The following is a 16,511-nucleotide window of genomic DNA, read 5'->3' as shown; positions in this document are numbered from 1 at the left end:
ATTCCTACCGGATTCCAAGCTCATCAGCTTCTGGAACCTTGGAACACTGGCGAAGGCTCTGGCTGTGTCAGAATTCAATCTTAAATGGCACTTATAATAAGATAATACTAAAAGAGAGCACGTGGATCCATACACCAGACTAACTCGGGGAGAGGGTATGAGTATACGGGTTAATGAGAACGCCAAAGCTCCAAAAGGTGAGTTTACGTGAAACTCTTTGCCTCATGAGTGCTTCTAGGCTTCTCAGCCCGTCAAGCAGACTTCACTGGAGTGCGTGGCACTTTCTGTTACTTTAGTTTAAAAAAAAAAAAATCAAATGGGGGCTGGAAAGATGGCTCAGTGGTTAAATGCACCGACTGCTCTTACAGAGGTCCTGAGTTCAACTCCCAGCAACCACATGGTGGCTCACAACCATCTATAATGGGATCTGATGCCCTCTTCTGGTGTGTCTAAGAAAGTGACAGTGTACTCATATACATAAAATAAATCTTTTTTTTTTTTTTTTTTCGAGACAGGGTTTCTCTGTGTAGCTCTGGCTGTCCTGGAACTCACTCTGTAGACCAGGCTGGCCTCGAACTCAGAAATCTGCCTGTCTCTGCCTCCTAAGTGTTGGGATTAAAGGCGTGTGCCACCATGCCCCGCTAAATCTTTTTTTTTTTAATGCTAAAAAAAACCCAAAAAAACAAAAAAAAAATCCAGTGAACTGAATGGACCGAATGGCCTGCAGCCTGAATCTCTGACCTTCCCATTGTATCTCTCACTAGGATATGTCCATGTTCTGTGTCTTCTCAAACTTGCAGCGGGTACACTGATGCAGCTCTGGCTCTGGCCGCAGGCTCTGAGGACCAGAAACCAACTCTGGTAACTGACTCAGTGTGTGACCCTGTGCCAGGCACTTCATTTCTCAACTTTACCCTTTCTACCTCTAAACTGTGAGACTAATATTACATTAACTAATACTACATACAAAATTTCAAAGATATGTGTGTGCACATTTATATACACTTGCATGTCTTTAAATACTTTAAAGCTATATCCTTAAAACTTCACGGCAGTTTCTGGGCCAATCAGGGTTTTATAGAAAGATTCTGTCTCAAACAACAACAACAACAACATCAACAAAATCAAAAATGGATCCCCAAATTGATAAAAACCTTTGTCCTCAGGTCCCCTCTGTTCTGGGTGGGCTGCATTCGTTGCTATGGCAGTGACTGTGAACTGCCCTGAAGTAGCTGGCATCAAGCTGTGTGCTACTATCCACTCCCACAGGGTAGCACTGGAGAGTATAGAGTAGGCAGCTCAATTGTCTTTATGACAGTCCTTATTAGAATAAAAATAAATCGATGTCATTTGAAAACCTCTACTGCAGGATGAAGTGATGACTTAAAAATAAGCCCTGGAGAGAGAAGTCAAGGCCAGGCCATTCAATTTGCTTATTCCTTTAGAACATATGCTGTGATGTCTCCCTGTCCTGCAGTTAGTCAATAAATATACAGGAATGAAACTTCTTAAACATAGGAGTGCAGATTTGAATGGTTTCCCTGGATAACTAATGCAAATGATTAACAGGTCACAGTTGGTTAGAACACACTAAAACCCTTTGCTTTACTCTGTGTGGTGAGGCTTCTCTGTCTTTGCTGCCATTCTTTAACATTCGTTAATGGCTGCATCTGTTGGATCCTGTTATTATTTTACTGTATACATCAGATTACGAATCTGCGGAAAAAGTGTTAGAAGTACAAAAGAGAACTCTATTTTGTTACAGTTATTTTAGGTTGTACGTATGATGTTTTTCCTGCCTGTATGTCTGACCACAAGCATGTAGTTTCTATGAAGCCAAGAAGAGATGATGGATCCCCTGGAACTGGAGTTACAATTGCTGTGGAGCTGTCTAACAGCCCTTAACCACTGGACCACCTCTCCATCCCTATTCTACTTACTTTACGAAATCCAGTTAACTAGTTAACTAGTTAACTAGTGTCTGCATGGAACAGAATAGTTTCCTCTCTAATCCCCAAGGATCCAATGCAGTGAAGCCAAGCCTTCCAGCTGTAGCCCAGAAACAGCCAAGCCTTCCAGTTGTAGCCCAGAGACAGCCAAGCCTTCCAGCTGTAGCCCAGAGACAGCCAAGCCTTCCAGCTGTAGCCCAGAAACAGCCAAGTTACTACTTTCATTGAGTAGATGGCTGACTTTGGAAACAGTACTGTGATGGTTTGTATATCCTTGGACCAGGGAGTGGCACCATATGAAGGTGTGGCCTTGTTGGAATAGGTGTGACCTGGTTGGAATGGGTGTGTCACTGTGGGTGTGGGTATAAGATCCTCACCCTAGTTGCCTGGAAGTCAGTCTTCTACTAGCAGCCTTTGGATGAAGACATAGAACTCTCAGCTCCTCCTGTGCCATGCCTGCCTGGATACTGCCATGCTCCCACCTTGATGATAATGGACTGAACCTCTGAACCTGTAAGCCAGCCCCAATTAAATGTTGTTGCTTTTTTAATAAGACTTGCCTTGGTCATAGTGTCTGTTCACAGCAGTAAAACCCTAACTAATACAAGTACTAATAAGGGGCAGTGACATGGTTCATGCCTGCAAGCCTGGTGGCCTGAGTCCATCACTAGGATCTTCACGGCTACAGGACTAGCTCTTCCACGTCATCCTCCGACCTCTGCACACATGCACACATACACTAAGTAAACAAACGCAGTAACATTTAAAAAAGAAAAACAACACGCTGTGATTATGCTTTTAAACACATTTTATTTTATACACAGCAGTGGTTAATATTGACTCCTAACGTGACTGGATCCAGAATCACCCAAAGACAAAGCCCAGGGAATGTCTGTGAGGAAGGTTCTAGAATGAGTTGAGGCAGGAAGACCTTCTCTGAATGTAGGTGGCACTGCTTCATGAGCTGGGGTCCTGGATGGAAACAGAATAGAGAAAAAGGTGTTGCAGTAAATATTTAAAAAGAGCAGACAGGGCTGGAGAGATAGCTCAGCAGTTAAGAGCACTGACTGTTCTTCTGAAGGTCCTGAGTTCAAATCCCAGCAACCACATGGTGGCTCACAACCATCTGTAATGGGATCTGATGCCCTCTTCTAGGGTGTCTGTCTGAAAACAGCTACAGTGTACTTATAGGAGACTATGCAGGTATGGTTTTAGCTCCTGGGGTTAGTGCAGCAGTTGCCTTACACGTCTGCTGCTTGGTTTAAGTCCACACCAGCTATTAAGAAGGTGGCTCACAGAGTATACTGTTCAGAACTACGTTATGTTTTGCTTCAGTTTCTGAGACAGTGTAGCCCTGGCTGTACTGGAACTCACTCTGTAGACCAGGTTGGCCTCAAACTCAGAGATCTCCCTAGTGCTGGGATTAAAGATACACATCACTGCCACCACTACTCAGCTAGAACTAAGGCTCTTAGTATGACAAGATGACTCAGTGAGTAAAGAAGTTTGCCATTGCCTGGCAGGCTCTGAAGATTGTGCTAAAATAAGGGCCAGAGAAATGGTTCTGACAGAAAGCTTCATGACCCAACTCCCATCACTAGAACTTTCATGGCTAAAGGAAGGCGGGGGGGGGGGGGGTGTTTGAATTTGAGGGCAGCCTGGTCTATATAGTGAGTTCCAGGACCACACAGAGAGAACTTGTCCCAGGGAGGAGGAGGTTGCTGCTAAGCCTAACTATCAGAGTTTGATCCCTGGAACCCAAGAATGGAAAATGGAAAGAGAAGACTGACTCCTGGAAGTTGTCCTCTATCTTCCAACATCTGTACATGGGCTGTGGTGTGCATGCATGCCCGTGCCCACGTGCATCCATACACTCAAATAAATAAGTGTAATTAAATATTTTTTTCAAAAAGAACTGTGCTTTTTATATGTTCCTTTTGCTCACTAGGGCCGAGGAACCTGGAGAGAGAGAGAGAGAGAGAGAGAGAGAGAGAGAGAGAGAGAGAGAGAGAGAGAGAGAGAGAGAGAGAGAGAGGAGGGAGGGGCACTGGAACGGGAGGGATACAACCAGGTTTGCTACCTTAGAGATTGGGAGAGATATCAGGATGATAACCTTCACACTTGCATGCAAAATTGTTGTGGATGGGGGGCCTGGTGCTATTTGATGCTAATTCTGCTCTTCTGGGAGGGGTTTCAGTTCAGACAGGGAATGAGTCACACATACTCAGGTGACTTCTTGTGAACCAATCCCCTAATGAATAAAGGAGCCAATCACAGGGCGAGTAGGAGGGGCTTCCAGTTTGGACGGAGGAAAAGAGAAAGCAAGAAAGAGTTAAGTCCTTTTGGACAGGCATAGCTCCAGGTCAAGGTGTCTCCTGGTTTCAATGGCGGATCCGTCAGGATTCATCAGGGTTTGCCTGATGTGCACCACAAAGGCCATGGGGGCTTTGAAGCATGGGGCTGACATGGTAACAACTTGCCAGTGGGAACTTAGCAAGCTGGGTAGAGACCTCTCAGGAGCTCTGGGCCGGAGAGTCTCTGCAAGATAAAAACAGTTCAGCCATTGCTCTCCAGTGCACAGCCGGCCAAAGCCGCTGGGACAGAGTTGTCGGCACAAGTGTGGGAACATGCCGGTTCTTTTTAATATATTTCCACAACACAGAATGTGCACACACGCATACACAGATATGCACTCACACACACACACATGAGCTGAAGTGCTCTGAGCCGTCATCTTCAGCAAAGCAGCCGTGATAACTTGTAAGAAGCCCTTCATTTGGGCCTGTTGACTGTTGCCGTTCTCTCACAGAAGGAGGGGCATAGGGAGGGTAATGAGACCCTCACTTGGTCTCAGTCACACAGCCCTGCACCGCCTGGCCATCTGTATATAATTCTACCTCCATCGCACAGGACCCCATGAATATAGATCACAGAAGGGTGATGAGAAAGCCATCACCAGTACTAGGGTAAGATTGTTCTGGTGGGTCGGGCGTGGTGGCGCACGCCTTTAATCCCAGCACTCGGGAGGCAGAGGCAGGCGGATTTCTGAGTTCCAGGCCAGCCTGGTCTACAAAGTGAGTTCCAGGACAGCCAGGGCTACACAGAGAAACTCTGTCTCGAAAAACCAAAAAAAAAAAAAAAAAAAAAGATTGTTCTGGTGGTATGGCTGTTTGGTATGATTGGTATGATTTGGTATGGCTGTTTGGTATGATTGTTCTGGTGGTATGGCTGTTTGGTATGATTGTTTGGTATGATTTGATATGGCTGTTTGGTATGATTGGTATGATTTGGTATGGCTGTTTGGTATGATTGTTTTGGTGGTATGATTGTTTGGTATGATTGGTATGATTTGGTATGATTGTTTGGTATGATTGGTATGATTTGGTATGGCTGTTTGGTATGATTTGGTATGATTGTTTGGTATGATTTGGTATGGCTGTTTGGTATGACTGTTCTGGTGGTATGGCTGTTTGGTATGATTGTTCTGGTGGTATGGCTGTTTGGAGTCAATAGTTCGCCTATAAGTAACCCCCAACCTGTGCTCTGTAAGGTCCCCACATTTGACTTTGCTAGACTCCTGCTTTTGTTCATTCTTGGCGTCTCACAAGGAGGGGTAGATGTTTAAGTCTCAATGGAGAAAGTTCTCACAACAACCCCACAAATAACACGGACACACACACAAAGAGTTATGGTACCAGTAAGTTCTAGCCAATTTAGATGTAAAATATTATTTTCTTTTATTTAAATTTGGTGTTGGATATCAAATCTTGACCATGAGAATGCTACACAAGTGCTCTACCACTATACCATACCTTTCATCCCTCAGGATAGAAGAAGACTTTTGTTTTGTTTTTCCGAGACAGGGTTGCTCTGTGTAGCACTGGCTGTCCTGGAACTCACTTTGCAGACCAGGCTGGCCTTGAACTCAGAAATCCGCCTGCCTCTGCCTCCCAAGTGCTGGGATTAAAGCTGTGCGCCACCACACCTGGCTAAGAAGATTTATTTTAAGCAGAGTTTTTGTTTCCTCTTCAGCAGTCTTCTCTGGGCCTCAGGAGAATGGATACAGACACCCCATTTAGGGCTGAACACTCAACGGTTCAGTTACGTTCTTTGACCAGTTAGAGGTCTCTGCATTAATTGTTGTCCACAGCCAAAGAAGGCTCTCCCACCACAGTTGATAGCAGCACTAATCTGTGCATATAAATGTAGACATTGGAGGCATCTGACACCTTCTCCATCTGGACGATGGGTAGGCGTGCCGCCAGACACTGTCATCTGGATACAGAGTGGCTGCTGCACTGTTGAACTCACAGCACCTCCAGTCCCCTGCTCAAGACAAGCACAAAGACCAGGTCAGTCAAAACCAACATGACCCAGCATGGTGGTGCATGTGGATCTCTGTGACGTTGAAGCCAGCCTGGTATACATGCCAAGTTCCAGGTCATCCAGGGCTACATAGAAAAAAAAAAAAAACCTATCTTCAAAACAAGTATGGGGCCTAGCAAACACAGAAGTGGATGATCACAGTCAGCTATTGGATGGATCACAGGGCCCCCAATGGAGGAGCTAGAGAAATTACCCAAGGAGCTAAAGGGAACTGCAACCCTATAGGTGGAACAACAATATGAACTAACCAGTACCCCGGAGCTCTTGTCTCTAGCTGCATATGTATCAAAAGATGGCCTAGTCAGCCATCACTGCAAAGAGAGGCCCATTGGACTTGCAAAATTTATATGCCCCAGTACAGGGGAACCCCAGGGCCAAAAAGGGGGAGTGGGTGGGTAGGGGATTGGGGGGGTGGGTATGGGGGACTTTTGGGATAGCATTGAAAATGTTAACGAGGAAAATACCTAATAAAAAAATAAATTTAAAAAAGAAAGAAAGAAAGAAAGAAAGAAAGAAAGAAAGAAAGAAAGAAAAAAAAAAAAAAAACAAGTAGACAAGCTGGGCATGCTGGTGCACGCTTTTAATCCCAGCACTCAGGAGGCAAAGGCAGGTGGATTTCTGAGTTCGGCCAGCCTGGTCTACAAAGTGAGTTCCAGGACAGCCAGAGCTACACAGAGAAACCCTGTCTCGAAAAAACCAAAAAAAAAAAAAAAAACCAAACAAGTAGACAGACAGACAGACAGACAGATGAATGGATGGGTGGTAGGTATCCAAGTTGCTCATAAATTCAAGGAAAGGTACTCTATTTCGGTTTCCCCAGTTATCAGGAGAAAGCACATTTAAATTACATATGATACACTAGAAAATAAGAATGTAATACATTCCACACTGACCAGAGTCCAGAGTGAGTAGAGACAGGAAAAAAAACATGTTAGTGAGATGATAAAATAATGAGAATGAACACACGTGTGGCAAGGGATCTGATCCCCTCTTCTGACCTCTGAAACAGTACAGACAGTACAGAGAGAGAGAGAAAGACTTAATAATATCTTTAAGTTCACTCCTTTGCTATTGTGCCAAGCCCTGAGGAGTCGCCACGAGCAAACCCACCCTCCCAGACTGAAGAAGTTCATGGACAAGAAGCTTTCGTTGAAGTTAACCAATGGCAGACATGTCTAAGGAATGCTGCGGGGCTTTGATCTGATCAATTGAAGTCTGCAATTGATGAGTGCGTGGGGATGGCAGCCAGTAGGCAGCAGAACAACATCGGGATGGTGGTCATCCGAGGAAACAGTATCATGTTAGAATCCTTGGAAAGAGTCTGACCAGCAGTGTATACACATCCCTCCCCAAAGGCCTGTTGGATTGTGATACAGAATTAGGTCATGGACATTCTCATATGATACTGTTTGCTAAATAAACTTTTTTGATAATCAAAAAAAAATCTTTAAAAAAAATAGATTTTAAAAACAAAATAAGCCGGGTGTGGTGGCGTACGCCTTTAATCCCAGCCCTCGGGAGGCAGAGGCAGGCAGATTTCTGAGTTCGAGGCCAGCCTGCTCTACAGAGTGAGTTCCAGGACAGCCAGGGCTATACAGAGAAACCCTGTCTAGAAAAACCAAACCAAAAAATAAAATAAAAACAAAACAAAAAACATAGGACTGGTGAATTGGCTCAGTGGTTAAGAGCATTTGTTCTTATAGAGGTCTCAGGTTCACTGTGTGTGTAGGAAGAGGGGTGCACATAAAATAATAAAATAGGCAAGGCATGGTGGCATCCCAACACTTGGGAGACAGAGGCAGGCAGATCTCTGTGCGTTCAAGTCTAGCCTGATCTACATAGTAATTTTCAGTACAGCCAGAGCTATGTAGAGAGACCCAGTGTCAAACACACACACACACACACACACACACACTGCAGCTCAGGGCAAAGGGCCTCCAGAGCATACTCCATGAGAAGATGAGAAGGAAGAGGAAGAAGAAGGCTGCTTAGGAGTGTGTGACTGGGATGTGTGGGGATCAGCAGGCTAGAGGTGGCATTCTACTTCATGTCTCTGAACTTTATGAGTTCAGCAAGCTGAGTACTAATGATCTGACTCTTGTTTTGTTTTGTTTTGTTTCTTAAGATTTTTTAAATTTTTTTTTGTTTTTTGTTTTGGTTTTTCGAGACAGGGTTTCTCTGTGTTGCCCTGGCTGTCCTGGAACTCACTTTGTAGACCAGGCTGGCCTTGAACTCAGAAATCTGCCTGCCTCTGACTCCTGAGTGCTGGGATGTGTGCACCACCACGCCCGGCTTATTTTTTAAGATTTTGTTTATGTATGTGAGTACACTGCCACTGTCCTCAAGTACACCAGAAGAGGGCATCAGATCCCATTACAGATGCTTGAGAGCCACCATGTGGTTTCTGGGAATTGAACTCAGAACCTCTGGAAGAGCAATTAGTACTCTTAACTGTAGAGCAGTCTCTCCAGCCCCTGAGTTTTGTTTTTTGTTTATTGAGATTCAATCTTTTTCTGTAGCCCTGGCTGGGTTTGACCTTGAACTCACTCAGTTTTTTATTATGTATTTATTTACTTACTTATTTATTTATTTGCTTGTTTATTTATTCAATTTATTTTTTTATCCTTTTTTTCTCCCTTTGGCTTTTAGAGACAGGGTTTCTCTGTATAGTCCTGACTGTCCTGAAACTCACTCTGAAGACCAGGCTGGCCTCACTCAAACTCACTGACTTTTACCTGCCTCTGCCTCCTATGTGCTGGGACTAAATGCTTGTGCCAGCATGCCCAGCCTATACTGTGCTCTTTTGGGTGTCTCTATAGTTTGATAAAAACTCACTTAAAAATGCTCCTATCACTGGTGTATGCCTAGCATTCGTTTTTCTTTTCTCCCATTTTTAAAAACATTTATTTTTTCCCATTTTTTAATGATTTATTTATTTTTATGTGCATTGAGTGTTTTACTTGTGTGTGTCTGTGGGAATGTGCGCACATGTGTGTGTGTGTGTGTGTGTGTGTGAATCCATTGCTGCCTGATCTCCTAGAACTGGAGTTAACAGACAGTTGTGAGCTGCCATGTAGATGCTGGGACTTGAATTCCAGGTATTCTGTCTGGAAGAGCAGTCAGTGTTCTTAACTGTCGAACCTTCTCTTCGGGTCTTGCCTAGCAATCTCCAGGGCCTGGATTCAATCTCCAGCCCTGGGAGGGGGGCAGGGGAGCCCACATGAATGGTCTCAGTTTTGAGATGTATACAATCTGCTTCAAACAGTGCCCAAGTGTGATCTTGTCTCTTTGGTTCCTTTTTCTTTTTTCTAGAAAGTTCTATCAGAGAGGTTATAGTATTATCAGCGCAGAGAAGATTATCCTTTGCTGCCTGAAGCACTGTGAGCAATATGCTTACGTTCTAGAATGATCTGCTGACACAGCATTGAGTGACACTATCAGTGTGTAATAACTAAGCCTTTTGCAAAAAGGAAAAAAAAATGCATCGTGGCAAAGGCACATGGCTTTTACCCCAGTTAGATCAATTATTAACCTAGGGACTGTGTTGTGCAAAGTATTTCACTAACCTTGTAGGCAAAGCTACAAAGCAAAGAGACTGTGACTCCTACTCTCTCTGAAAGAGGAGAAGAGAGAAATTATTTGATGGTGAGTTCTACTTGCCCTGGGTTCCCTGTTCAGATTTTGGTTCTAGTCACTAAATTATCTGCACAAAACCAAAAACAAACTGTAGCTGCCTGTGGCCACACTAACTGAGTTCCTGAGTGGGAGGCCGGAGTTGTATGGGAGAGAACAGCGAGAGAAATCAGTTCTTGGTGCCTGTTGCCAGCCAGTAGGTGATGGCCGGATGCTGTCTCCAGAATATCTCAAGGGCCTTTCAGCAGGTAGCAGTGTCTTGGAGAAGAGCAGCAGCAGGTGACAGAACAATAGAGCCTTCTAGGTCTGAAGGCTCCACCCCAGGTGGTCTCATTCTCAGTGGCAGCAAGGTCAAAGTCTGAATCAGCCAGCTTCAAGGCTGGGGGAGGCTACAACAAACAAAAACAAAACACCTTTAGGAAAGGATTTTAAGGGCTGGAAAAAATGGCTCATGAGTTAAGAACAGTTGCTTAACTGTTCCAGAGGTCCTGAGTTCAGTTCCCAGCCCCACCAACGCCAGGATGCTCACAAGCCCCTGTAACTCCAATCCCAGGGGATGTGAAGCCTCCTCGCTCTTCTGGGAACAAACACAGCTGCACAACCCCCACACAGACATGTGCTACACACAGATTAAAGACATTCATAGAAAGAAGGAAGGAGGGGCTGGAGAAATGGCTTGGTGGTTAAGAGCACCGACTGCTCTTCCAAAGTTCCTGAGTTCAATTCCCAGCAACCACATGGTGGCTCACAACCATCTGTAATGCCATCCAATTTCCTCTTCTGGTGTGTCTGAAGACAGCGACAGTCTACTCATATAAATAAAATAAAATGAAATAATTCTTTAAAAAAAAGAAAAGAAAGAAGAAGGACTTCCCTCGCTTCCCTTATAAGCCCATAATCGCCATGTCTCAGGGAGGTTACTATGGGCAATTGGCTCATCTGCCAAAAACTGAAAAATAGTCACATGAAAGTTCAGTCTGAGCCAGGGGTGGGTATGGGCCTCTCAGCCCTTCAGCGGCAGAGGCAGGCAGATCTCTGAATTTAAGGCCAGCCTGGTCTACAGAAGAGTTCCAGGATACTCAGAGCTACACAGAGAAACTCTGTCACAAACACAATACAAAAACCAACATCAAAAAAATTTCAGGGCTGGAGAGATGGCTCAGCGGTTAAGAGCACTTGACTGTTCTTCTGAAGGTCCTGAGTTCAAATCCCAGCAACCACATGGTGGCTCACAACCACTGTAATGAGATCTGACACCCTCTTCTGGTGTATCTGAAGACAGCTACAATGTACTTACATATAATAAATAAATCTTTGGGCCAGAGCAAGCAAGTGGGGCTGGAGAGAGAAGAAAATGTCTGAAGACAGCTACAGTGTACTTACATATAATGAATAAATAAATCTTTAAAATTTTTTTTCAATTTTACCTTTCTTCAAAATGTATCCCTGCCTACCACCAGCATCGTGACCAACGATAGAAATCTTTCCCTAGTCTGTCTTTTTTTTTTTTTTTTCCGGCTTTTCGAGACAGGGTTTCTCTGTGTAGCCCTGGCTGTTCTGGAACTCACTCTGTAGACCAGAGTTGGCCTTGAACTCAGAAATCCACCTGCCTCTGCCTCCCAAGTGCTGGGATTAAAGGCATGTGCTACCATGCCTGGCCCGGCCTGGCCCGGCCCTAGTCTGTCTTTTTAGCAGCTGTAATTAGAGGTGTAATTTGGTGATAAGTGCTCTCAACTGGAAACAGGCAAGCAGAACCAGAAACACAAGCTTTGTCTTGCTTCTAGTCTGTTTGTGGCTATGACTTCCAGCTTAAGTGCAAACTCTGCCCAAGGATTTAAATTCAGGGCCTGTGAGATGATGTCAGTGGGTAACCATGCTTGCTGTCTAGCCTGCGTCTGTTTCAGGCACCAACACAGAGGGGAAAACCAACACTTACAAGTTGTCCTCTTACTTCCCCATGTGCCATGGCGTATGCACCACACACACAAACCAAACCAACCAAATAAATAAAAGTTGGGTTTTTGTTTGTTTGTTTTGTTTTGTTTTGTTTTTTCGAGACAGGGTTTCTCTGTATAGCCCTGGCTGTCCTGGAACTCTCTCTGTAGACCAGGCTGGCCTCGAACTCAGAAATCCACCTGCCTCTGCCTCCTGAGTGCTGGGATTAAAGGTGTGCCACCATCGCCAGGCTGAAACCTACTTCTTTTGTTCCATTTTAAGATTAAAACTCCTGCCTTTTAATTTTAAGATTAAAACCTACTTCCCTATTATAGCCTTAAGTTAGATTCTTGCCAAAGCTTACTTCCTTGTTATGGCCAATGTCAGATTCCTGCCAGAAGACCATTTCCTTGGCCTTGGCCAATGCCAGCACCCCAAAGGCTTTCCACAGACAATAATGGACTAAACCTCTGAAATTGTAAGCAAGTCCCAATTAAATGCTTTCTTTCATGGGAGTTCCAGTGGTCATGATATCCCTTCACAACAATAGAACACTCAATAAGAAGTTGGTACCAGGAGTGGGATATTACTATAACCAACAAGGCCTGGCCATGCTTCTTGTGGGCAGAATGTGGATTTTGGATTAGGAAATCAATTGAACACTTTAAGTGGGGCAAACTAGTAGGAACATGGAAGATAGTGATGCTAAGAGCAATAGAGATTGTGATCATTTTGCTCAAGACATTTAAAAGAAGAAAAGTATTTATAAGTGGCCTACAGACAGTTTTTCTGATATTTAGATAAAAAATGTGGTTGTTTTCTGTCCTCATGTAAAAAAATCTGTCTGAAGCTAAATTGAAGAGTTTTGGGTTAATGGCATTGGCAGAGGAGATTTCGAGACAGCCTAGTGTTGACTCTGTCCTGTGGTTACTAGTACTCACTCTAACAGAGATCTATGATGAAAAGGAACAAGATGAGCAAGGACAAACACAAAATGTAGAGTTTGAGGTAAAAAGGGGACACCAGGAAGTGTAATGGAACTAAGTCCTGTGCTTAAGGAGATACAAATCTATAAAGAGGGGCTGGAGAGATGGCTCAGTGGTTAAGAGCACTGACTGCTTTTTGAAGGTCCAGAGTTCAAATCCCAACAACTACATGGTGGCTTACAACCATCTGTAATGAGATCTGATGCACTCTTCTTGTGTGTCTGAAGATAGCTACAGTGTACTTACATATAATAAATAAATATTTGGGGAAAAGTCTCATAAAGAAAAACCTGATGTTAAATAAAATAAAGGGAGTGGTGACCTCAGAGCAAGGCCCTGCCCAGCTAAGCTTTCAGCTTGTGAAAAGGAATTAAGGAAGATCTTAGGCAATGAAGGAAATCATCAACAACAGAAAGCTGGTGAAAATGTGTTTGAATGAAGGGGTCATGTTACAGCCCTAGTAAGCAGTAGAACTTGGCAGCCATGTAGTTCTGGCTTTAGAATCAAGAATACAAGAAAGAGGTAATGGAATCTCCCTCCACAGCTAAGGAAAACCACTGAGGCCTGCGTAAAGGCCCTCAGGAGCTACTGTATAGAGCTGTGAAGGTAAAATTTCCCTGGAGACCCTAAGAAGTCGGGGATGCCAGAGACGTAGGATACCTGCAGAGGAAAACTGTTCACGGGGAGTGGAACAAGCTACAGAACAAGAAGTGCTACAGTCAACAAAGCTGGAAGTCGCGGGAGATCTGAAGAGGCTTTGTCATCAGGCACAGAATGCAGAGTTTGAACATTGCCCATTTAGGTTTTCATCTCGAGTTGGTCCAGTGCTTCCTCACTGTGCTCTTTTTCCTCCATTTTGAAATGGTAATAAATCTTCTATGCCATTGTGTGTTGGAAATATGTGATCTGCTTCCATTTTTAACCCTTTCATTGACTCTTTGTGAACTTTACATCGTCACCCCAATCACACTCATCTCCCCATTCGTTTGTATCTCCCCTCTGCTCTTGCAATCTCCCCTGTAAAAGAAAATAAAAACAAACAAACAAAAATATATCTCCAAGGGACCCACAGTGTGTCACACAAGTGTTCCCTTTTGTTCAAACAGCTTTACTTGCAAATATTTATTGCAGTGAGTCATTGGTCTGGTTCAAGGCATCTGGTTTCTATACTACCGACACTGGAACCTCATTGGGACTCCTTTCTTATATCCTGTTTGTTTTCCTGTGTCATGGGGATCCTGCAGCTTTGGATCTGCATGACTGGCCCCTTCATACACTCCAGCAGTTAATAGATGGAGTAGATTTTAGGATGGGCAAACTCAAAGCTCTGGGTCTGGACCTGGGCCTGGGTAGAAGCTGAGCTGGTCAGCTGACCTACTCTCCCACAACCATGCCACCAAGGTAGGCTCTGTAGCACAGTTCTGGCTAGCTCACCCCATGTTCTTGGGGCTGGCTCACCTGTGCCTTTGCCACCACTGTCTTGCCCAGACAAGGTACAAGGTCCCCTGTCCAAAGTACTGCAGCCAGTAAGGGGCAAGGCTGCCTCTGCACAGCCCTTGGACATCAACATCAGGCTGTTCCTCTCACCCACATCTTACCTCCTCATCTCCAGTCCCATCACCTAAGCTCATAGTGCTCAAACCACTCCACATCTCCTTCTCTCCCACCTTTCTACAACATGCTTGCACATCATAGTGACTCCCACTGCAGTGTGACCATGTGGCTGGTGGACCTCTGGGTGTCTTTTGACCCTCATCCCCACCAAGGGGCATGCAGTGGGCATCTGTGGTGGTGGGTGGGCCCTGTGAACTGCTTTTCTGTGCCCTTCACCCCCCCCCCCCCCCGCAGCCTTGAGCAGACTGAATAAGACCTGTTTCTGCTACAGTCAGCTAGCCCACCTAGGGTGGAGTCTTCAGACCTAGGTAAAGTCTATTGTCTGCCACATCTGCAGCTTCCTGCAAGAAGCTACCTGCTGCGCAGCTGGGCTTGCTTCCCTGAGGAGATCCTGAGAGAGCAATGAGACCCTGGCAAAGTGAGGGGTGGGCCTCCTCCCTTTAAATTCAAGACCCTACAATTAAGGGTTGAGCCTTGATCAGAGAACTTTGTCTTGGCTCATTATTTCTCTCACTGTCCCTCCCATCCATCCCTAGCTTTCCTTTCAGGAACCCAGTAACCCCGTGGCTGCAGGCACCTGAATGAGTGACCAGAATATGGAAAGATCAACTGAGGGACAATGTCTTGTAGGGGGTTAACAGGAAAAGGAAGAAGATGGTATCCTGCACAGTAAGCAACATACAGCATTAATGTTAGAGTTATAAGTTTCATCTTTTGAAGGATGTTGATTGCAAGGGTGCAAAAAGGATGTAGGCTAGACTGAATGAGTGTCAGCCCAATGCTGATATCACCTAAGGTTGACAGTGGAAAATGGGACTAGAAAATTCTAAACAGGCAGTTATCTACAGTCGAGAACTTCATCAGGTGAGAGGAGTAGGGCTTAAAATAAAATAAAATAAAATAAAAAGAATAAAACACAAAAAACCTCACAGTCATCTATTGGATGGAACACAGGGCCCCCAATGAAGGAGCTAGAGAAAGCACCCAAGGAGCTGAAGGGGTCTGCAATCCTATAGGTGGAACAACAATATGAACTAACCAGTACCCCCAGAGCTTGTGTCTCTAGCTGCATATGTAGCAGAAGATGGCTTAATCGGCCATCATTGGAAGAAGAGGCCCTTGGTCTTGCAAAGATTATATGCCCCAGTACAGTGGAATGCCAGGGCCAGGAAGCGGGAGTGGGTGGGTAGGGGAGCAGGGCAGGGGGGAGTGTATAGGGGACTTTTGGGATAGCATTTGAAATGTAAATGAAAAATTATTTAATAAAAATGTTAAAAAAAAAAAAAAGCCAGGAGTAGTGCAAGCTTTTAATCCCAGCACTTGGGAGGCAGAGGCAGGCGAATTTCTGAGTTCGAGGCCAGCCTGGTCTACAGAGTGAGTTCCAGGACAGCCAGGGCTACACAGAGAAACCCTGTCTCAAAAACAAAAAACAAAAAACCCCAATAAATAAATAAATAAATAAATCTTAAAAAAAAACCAAAACAAACAACAACAACAACAAAAGGGAGATGCTAGATATATAAATGGCATGAGAGAGAGAGAGAGATCAAGAGAGAAGAGAGAGAGAATGAAAATGGATTTCAGAGCTCTCCCGTGGACAGAAGGAAATCAGATGTCCTGCTTTCTCTCTGGCCCCTACAGGAGACATCCTTAGTTCTGGCTACATCAAGTTCTCTACCCTCTCGGTATTGTCTGTCCTTGCTGTGCCAATCTGTCCACATGTCAATCTGTGTGTTTTTGTTTGAATGACTATTGTTCTATGTTTTATGTTGAAAAGAGCAAATGAGAGGCTGGGCAGTTTCGGCACATGCCTTTAATCCCAGTACTTGGGAGGTAGAGGCAGGCGGATTTTTGACTTCGAAGCCAGCATGGTCTAAAAAGTGAGTTCCAGGTCATCCAGGGCTACACAGAGAAACCCTGTCTCAAAAAAACCAAAACAGAAAAGAAAAAGAGAAGAAAAAATGGTTAAAACTTTACCTGCTGGTTATCCTCTTGGCCTAGAACTCAG

The 16,511-nt window shown here is 44.5% G+C and overlaps 1 pseudogene; it reads left to right on the top strand.

Moving 5' to 3' along the window:
* Nucleotides 1–7,448: 7,448 nt before the first annotated feature.
* LOC110306314 (small nuclear ribonucleoprotein G pseudogene) lies at nucleotides 7,449–7,660 on the top strand (annotated as a pseudogene).
* Nucleotides 7,661–16,511: the final 8,851 nt, after the last annotated feature.

This window comes from Mus caroli, unplaced genomic scaffold (assembly GCF_978045245.1).
Source record: "Mus caroli unplaced genomic scaffold, Mus_caroli_1 scaffold_13, whole genome shotgun sequence".
Taxonomy (NCBI): domain Eukaryota; kingdom Metazoa; phylum Chordata; class Mammalia; order Rodentia; family Muridae; genus Mus; species Mus caroli.
The sequence above is the reverse complement of the archived record's forward strand: the minus strand, read 5'-3'. Positions and strand labels throughout refer to the sequence as shown.